This window comes from Pistacia vera, unplaced genomic scaffold (assembly GCF_008641045.1).
Source record: "Pistacia vera cultivar Batoury unplaced genomic scaffold, PisVer_v2 Contig578, whole genome shotgun sequence".
Lineage (NCBI taxonomy): Eukaryota > Viridiplantae > Streptophyta > Magnoliopsida > Sapindales > Anacardiaceae > Pistacia > Pistacia vera.
Window position 1 is genome coordinate 138,490 of NW_022196421.1, and position 8,156 is coordinate 146,645.

Here is an 8,156-nt window from a genome sequence, read left to right on the forward strand (position 1 = left end):
AAGAATGTGAAGAATCCCCTCGCTATAATCATGATGCAATCGTAGTCGTAGTCAGGATCGATAATGCCAAAATACTGAGGGTGATGGTCGATAATGGGAGTGCAACGAACATCATTTTTTGGGGAGCTTTCCGAGAAATGAGGTTCACAAAGAGAGACTTGAGGGCGTGTCCATCGCCGCTTTATGGATTCACCAGGGATAGCTTAGTCCCTAAGGAAATGATCGACCTTCCTGTGACTCTAGGGGCAGAGCCCAAAATCAGGACGGTGATGTCTGAATTCTTAGTGGTAAACTGTCTAACCACATACAATGTCATCTTTGGAAGACCGATCTTGGATGATTTGAGCACAGTCACTTCAGTGCGCTGCCAAGCAATGAGGTTCTTAACTCGTAGGGGATTCGTGACGATCAGAAGCTGCAAAAAGAATCTCGGGAATGTTACAACCAGGCCATCAATGCTACACTAAAATGACTGCTCTTGAGGACAATTACCATTACAAAATTTGAGCCGCACTATGAACTTCTTGAGGATACCATAGATCCTCACATCCATAAAGAAGAACCTGCAGCAAGGCTAATAGAAAAGTTATGAGAAATATGCGTCAACGAGGAAAATCCAACTTGTATACTGAAGTAGTCTGAGCAAGGAAATGGTTGATAATCTGGTGGGGTTTCTAAAGAAAAACCTCGATGTGTTTGCATGGGTACATGCAAATATGGTGGGGATAAGCCTCGAGGTAATGTGTCATAGATTGAACATCGACCCAACAACTCGACCAATAAGACAGAAGAGAATGTCTATGGATGTAAAGCGCTCTAAAGAGCTCAAAGATGAAGTTGACAAACTCCTGAACATCAACTTCATCAGAGAAGTGAAATATCCCGACTAGCTTGCCAACCTAATTTTGGTTAAGAAGTCGAATGATAAGTGGCGGACTTGCATCGATTTCACATATTCAAATAAAGCATGTCTCAAGGACAACTTTTTGCTGCCTTGGATCGACCAGTTAGTAGATGCGATAGTTGGAAACGCACCACTCAGCTTCATGGATGCATACTCGGGATATAACCAAATCCCAATGTATCAGCCCGATGAAAAGCATACCTCCTTTATTACTAATTGGAGGATTTATTGTTATAGGGTTATGTCGTTTGGCCTAAGAATGCTGGGACGACCTACCAGTGCTTGGTGTACAAGATGTCCATCGACCAAATTGGCAAAACGATGGAGGTGTACATCGACAACATGCTCATCAAGTCAAAGGTCATCGAAAGCCACATTGAGCACCTGGGGGAAATGTTTGACATCCTCAAAAAATACAGAATGAAACTCAACCCTTTGAAGTGTGCTTTCGGAGTAAGCTTGGGAAAGTTCCTAGGGTTCTCTGTAAATCAATGAGGTGTTGAAGCCAACCTAGAGAAGATTCAAGCTCTTTTAGACATGAAAAGCCTGATCAGCATAAGATAGGTATAGAGCTTGACAGGGAATGTGGCCGTACTTAGCAGGTTTGTTTCTGGAGCCACGGACATGTGCTTTCCATTCTTTGAGATTTTGAAGGGAAAAAAGGGCTTCAAGTGGATGAAGGAGTGCAAGAAAGCTTTATAGGAACTAAAGAAACAGCTGGGACAACCTTCTTTATTATCAAAGTTCGTCGAGGGTGAGCCACTGCTATTACATTTATCGGTATTAAAGTCTGCCATTAGTGCCGCTTTGGTACGCGAAGAACAGGGAATGCAATGGCCGGTGTACTATGTGAGCAAAAGGCTGCTCGATGTGGAGACAAGATACCTTGAAATAAAAAAGCTTGCATATGCCTTTGTCATTGCCGCTAGGAAGTTACGGCCTTATTTTTAGGCTCACTCCGTTCATGTGCTGACAAACTTTTTGTTGAGGAAGATATTACAAAAGCTCGAGACATCGGGAAGATTTAAACAATAGAAGCCAAAGCTCGATGACCTATGGTAGTGGACTCTGTATGTAGATGGGTCCTCAAATTATAAGGAGGCCATAGAGGGGCTTTTACTCAAAAGTCCTGAAGGAAACCCGATCAAAGCCACAGTAAGGTTTGGCTTCGTTGCCTCCAATAACAAAAATGAGTACGAGGCGTTGCTCGTGGGGATCCACCTCACTAAGGAAATGGGGGCAGAGTCTATCAAGATTTACAATGATTCCCAGCTCGTAGTCAACCAGATCACTGGGGAGTATCAGGCAAAGGAGGGCAAAACGGCGTCCTACCTCTAGTTGGTGAAGTCTGAGCTTCAGCAGTTCAGATCCTTCACAATTTTTCAGATCCTAAGGAAAAGGAATTCAATAGCTGATGCTCTAGCCCGCCTAGCCTTTGCAATGAGCCAAGAGAAAACTGATTCAATACTTGTTAAGTTCCTCCCAAGTCCAAGCATCTTTGTTCCATAAGGACCAGTCTTAGTGACAAGTCGAAGATACAGTTGGATGGACACAATTATTGTATACCTAAGGGATGGAACATTACTTGAAAGGAGAAATGAAGCCAGAACACTCCACGCAAAATCAACTCGATACATGCTCATCTATGACAAGTTGTACAAATGTGTGTTTAATTCACCATTATTGCGATGTGTTGACCATGAGGATGCAGACTATGTCCTGAGAGAGATCCATGAGGGTATTTGTGGAAACCATGCAGGAGGCAAATCTCTAGCATACAAAGTGCTTCGTTAGGGTTATTACTGGCCAATAGTTTTTGACGATGCAATAGATTATATACGTAGAGTCGACAAATGCCAAAGCTTCACAAATGTTCTACGAGCTCCACCCTAAGAGTTAACTACTTTGACGAGCCCTGACCATTCACAATCTAGGGCATCGACCTGATAGGCCCTTTGCCTCAAGGAAAAAGGGACGTTAAGTTCTTAATGGTTGCTGTGGACTACTTCACCAAGTGGGCAGAAGCCGAGCCTTTAGTTACCATCTCGTCAAACATATTGAGGGATTTTATCTACAAAAACATCATTTGTAGGTTCAGAATTCCCCACAATATAATAACCAATAATGAAAAATAGTTCGATAGTGAAGACTTCAAATCTTTTTGTAAACGACTTGGTATTAAGAAGAGCTTCACTATTGTTTATCAGTCTCAAGTCAATGGTAGAGTAGAGGCTGTAACCAAAGTTATCAAGCACACCGTTAAGAAGAACCTCGACGCCTTAAAGGAAAGATGGGTTGAAGAAATTGCCCGAGACCTTGTGGTCTTACAAAACGACAACCAGAAGCTTGACAAGAGAAACCCCGTTCTCTCTATCATACGGGTGTGAAACAATGGCCTCGGTTGAAGTGGGGATTAGTTCGTTTCGAAGGGAAGTTTTTAACAAAGAAACAAACGAGGACCTTCTTTGCCTAAGGCTAGACCTAATCGAAAAGCATCAGACCAAGTCCTAGTTAAGGCTTGCTTCGTATCAGCAACGAGCCAGGTGATACTTTAATACTAAAGTCAAGAACAGGGACTTTGAAGTGGGTGATCTAGTCTTAAGAAAGGTTGTCTAGGGCACTAAAAACCCAAACTTAGGGGCACTTGGACCCAAATAGGAAGGTTTATTCAGGATCTCTGAAAAGCTCACACCAAGAACCTTCCACCTGGAACACCTTAACAGCGAAGCAATATTGTGAGCCTGGAACACCGAGCATCTACGAAGGTATTACCAATAAACAGCTCGAGTTCCACTCATGTTTTATTTTCTTTCGATCAATTTTTATAAGGTCGTTTACGGCCAAAATGTTCTATCAATAAAAAAGGTACTATTCATAACTTTTCTTTGTTCACCATTTTTATTTACTTGTTGTTTAGCATTCATCATTCATTGCTTCAACAATCGCAACCTATGCGATCGCATATAAAACTTAGAGTCAAGAGTTTGAAAAAAGGCAGTTTATCTTAGTAAACCATGCCAAAATCCAACTCATTAAAGGTGAAATACCCCAAATCAACGAAGTTGCACTTGGAAAAATTCAAGTAAAACACATCGAGGGAAATCAATCATAAGTTGGCAACTGAAACTCGAGACTGATAATCCATGGATTATACAGTTTTCATTAGACTTTTTAATCGAATTTCAGGTACTTTCTAGTGCATTTTTACCTGAATTGTTGCTTAATTCTTGACACTTTGTGTTTCAGGTTAAAATGGACATTTAGAGATAATAAGGACAAAATTGGAAGTTTATGACTTAGAAGTTAGTGGATCTCAGAAGATAGGAGAGTTCTGAAGCAGGATAAAGCACGATGAGGTTTGTTCCAAAGAGAGTGCACCGAGAATCGAAGAATCAAGCGAAGAAGCAAGCAGAGTGGCAGTTCTATAATTTTAGAACTTTTCAAGAAGCTTCGCCGCGGCGAAGATTTGTACGTCGCCGTGGCGAAGTAGGCCAGAGACAAGCATGTCTGCTTCTCTCTTCAGCACGGCGACGGTCATTATTTTTAGTTTTGTTAAACGCACAGTTTTACTTTGTGCATGTTTTTGCTGGGTAATTAGGGCGAGGTATAAAAGAAACACTTAGCCTTTTGTCCAGGAGGCTGGGTTTTTAGGTTAAACAACTTTTACATTTTTTTGGCTGACGTTTTGAGCGATATTGAGTTGTAACAAGGGTGAAGATTTGATTCTAACCGAGGGATTCATCTTTTGGGGAGATCTCTTATCTTTTATCTCATTTTTCATTATGCTAAACTTTGATATTCTCGTTTTTCATTTTTGTATTGTTGATCTAGCTATGAACTAACCCATTTTGGGTTAGGGTTTTGATTTTAATTTGGATTTTAATGGGTTAAGTGTTTGATTTTTTTATTTTCATATGAGTATGCTTTGGTTGTGTGTTTACTCTAAGTTTTAATGCTTTTATATGAAGAACATGATGAGATTGAGAAATGAATCATGTTAGGTTTCTTGGGTAATCACCATTGTAGTATTGGATGCTAGAGATAGATGCAAGAATCAATGAAATCATTGTAGGATTCTCTTGCTTAATGAGTTCGGAATTGTTAACCTTCAAATTGTTGGGTGCGGAAGGTTAACAAGGAAGAATAGGAAAACATAGCCCGAGAGGGTATGTTTAACACCTTAGTGAGTTCGATTTACAACCATTGCAGATGAATATGAATTTAGTAAAATTTTCGGTTCAACCCATAAAATCCGAATGAAGTCAAAACCTTACCCGTTTTAATTGAATTGATTTTTATCTGTGTTTTACATCTTGCATTCTTAGTTAATTTGCAGTTTAGTAAATTTGTCTTAGTAATAGGTTAAATTGCTCCCAATTATCCAAAAGATTTCGGTTGCTCCAACTTGAAAACGGTAGAAAACTTAGTGCTTAGCTAGCAATCCTCATGGGAATGATACTCACTCATCATTATATTACTTGTGCGATTAGTATACTTGCTACATATTTCATGTTGTAAGAAACACGCATCAAGTTTTTGGCGCCGTTGCTGGGGATTTGTTTTAAGTTAACATTGAGTTTGTCGATAGTTAGCTAGATTGGAGTTTTTATTTTTGTTTTTATTTTTCAGTTGGTTTGTGATCTCACGTTCTTTCAATTCTGTCTTTGCAGTTTATGCGAAGAACGAGACGTCAATCAGTGGTTCATGTTGATCCTGAGATTGAGAGAACCGTTCGACGATGTAACAGAGAGAGAAGAGAAAGAGAGGATTTAGTTGTTGAAGCAGAAGAAATAGTTGTTGAAATGGCTGAACCAGAAAACAGGACACTGAGGGAATTTTCAGTTCCCATAGTGAATGGAAGTGGGTCAAGTATTACTAGACCTACTGTGCAAGCAAACAACTTCAAGATCAAGCCGGCAATCATCCAAATGATCCAGCAGTCGGTTAGATTTAATGGTGATTTGAAGGAAGATCCGAATCAGCACATTGCAAATTTCTTGGAATTTTGTGACACCTTCAAGTTGAATGAAGTGTCAGATGACACTAATAGGCTGCGGTTATTCCTATTCTCATTGGGAGATAAAGCAAAGGAGTGGTTAATGGCATTACCACTGGGGACTATAACAACTTGGAATGATCTAGCACAGAAATTCTTTACCAAGTTCTTTCCTCCAGCTAAATTAGCAAAATTGAGAAATGATATCACATCATTTCTACAAGATGATTCCGAGTCATTGTACGAGGCTTGGGAGAGATACAAGGAGTTGATGAGGAAATGTCCACACCATGGGTTGCCAGTTTGGCTTCAAGTCCAAACTTTCTACAATGGATTGATGGGTAATGTGTAAACCATGGTCGATGCAGCTTCAGGAGGGGCTTTGCAGAATAAGACACCAGAAGAGGCTTATGAGTTACTTGAGGTTTTGGCAAGCAACAACTATCAAAGACCAAATGAGAGAGCAACAACAAGGAAATCTTCGGGTCTTCATGAAGTTGATGCCTTCATAGCCATCTCAGCCCAACTCACTGCACTTCAAAAACAGTTGGGAACTATGCAGGTAAACTCTATATAAGCACCTCAACTAACATGTAATTTTTGTGTAGGGAACCATGTGAGCAGCGAGTGTCAAGTTGGGAACACCTTTGCTTCGTCATCTTCATCAACGGAGCAAGTGAATTCACTTGGCAGGCAATCAGAGACAACCAAACAATCCATACTCCAACACATACAATCCAGGGTGGAGAAATCATCCAAATCTGGCTTGGGGAAATCAGAACTAGCAAAATAACCAATGGAACCAGAGGATAGTTCCAAATAACCAACTAGGGGTGACGAATCAATCGGGAGATCAAAGAGTGACGAAGTTGAAAGATATGTTTGGGAAATTTATGTAGGAGACCACGGGATTCATGAATGAGACAAGAATGAATTTTAGAAATCAAGGGGCATCCATTCGGAATCTTGAGGTACAGATGGGCCAATTGGCCGAGAAGCTTAATGAGAGACCGCAGGGTTCCTTACCAAGCAATACAGTAACCAACCCACGTGAGCAAGCGAATGCCATTATGTTGAGAAGTGGGACAGTTTTGGCAGAGGTAGAGCAAGCTACAAAGGAGGTTGAGCAATCCGGAAATGAAGCTTCTGATGAGGAAGTTGATGAAAAGAAACCAAGTGGTTTGGAGGAAGAGAAAAAGAAAAAGGATGAAAGGCAAAAGAAGAAGGAGAAATTGCCATTCCCCGAGATACCACCAGAGTTGGCACATCACACCCCACTCGTGCCTTTTCCTCAGAGATTGAAGAAAAAGAATCAGGATAAACAATTTTCAAAGTTTATTGAAATTTTTAAAAAATTGCATATTAACATTCCTTTTGCAGATGCATTGCAGTAGATGCCGAGTTATGCGAAGTTCCTGAAGGAAATCTTGTCCAACAAAAGGAAGTTAGACGATGAGGAAACGGTGATGCTCACGGAGGAGTGTAGTGCCATCATCCAGAAAAAGTTACCCCCGAAGCTCAAAGATCTAGGGAGTTTTACAATTCCTTGTATTATAGGAGATATTACATTTGATCATGTTTTGTGTGATCTAGGAGCTAGCATTAATTTGATGCCCTTTTCTGTTTTCAGGAGATTGGGAATTGGTGAAGTGAAGCCAACGACCATGTCGTTGCAATTAGCGGATAGGTCAATAAAACACCAAAGTGGGATAGTAAAGGATGTGTTGGTGAAGGTGGGGAAGATAATTTTTCCAGCAGATTTTGTGGTGTTGGACATGGAAGAGGATAAGGAAATTCCTTTGATTTTGCGCCGACTATTCTTGGCCACGGGAAGAGCATTAATTGATGTACAAGAAGGAAAGTTATTGTTAAGGGTTCAAGATGAAACAGTAACTTTCAATGTTTTTGAGGCGATGAAGTTTCCAGCTGAAACGGATTCATGTTTTAGTGTCGATGTGGTGGACAAATTGGTTGAGGAATCTATGGAAGAAAACACCCCACAATTAACTCTAGAAGCTTGTATAGCCAAATCAAAAACAGTAGTGGTAGAAGAGTTGGCAAGTAATGATTGTGCTAGGATGTTAGAAGCACTTCAACCGATTGATGAGAGTCAAGATATAGAATTTGAGGAGTTTGATTTTGACAAAGAGAAGGAGAAGGAAAAAAAATGAAGAAGCTCTAAGGCTTGAATTGAAACCTTTACCGTCCTACCTCAAATATATTTATCTTGGAGACTCATAAACTTTCCCGGTGATT

General features: G+C 40.4%; 1 non-coding gene across 1 annotated transcript; it reads right to left on the minus strand.

Annotated features, from left to right (window-relative positions):
• Positions 1–6,090: 6,090 nt before the first annotated feature.
• Positions 6,091–6,197, minus strand: LOC116109377. Its single transcript, XR_004124761.1, has one exon. It is a non-coding gene; the product is annotated as a small nucleolar RNA R71 (small nucleolar RNA).
• Between the last annotated feature and the right edge of the window lie 1,959 nt (positions 6,198–8,156).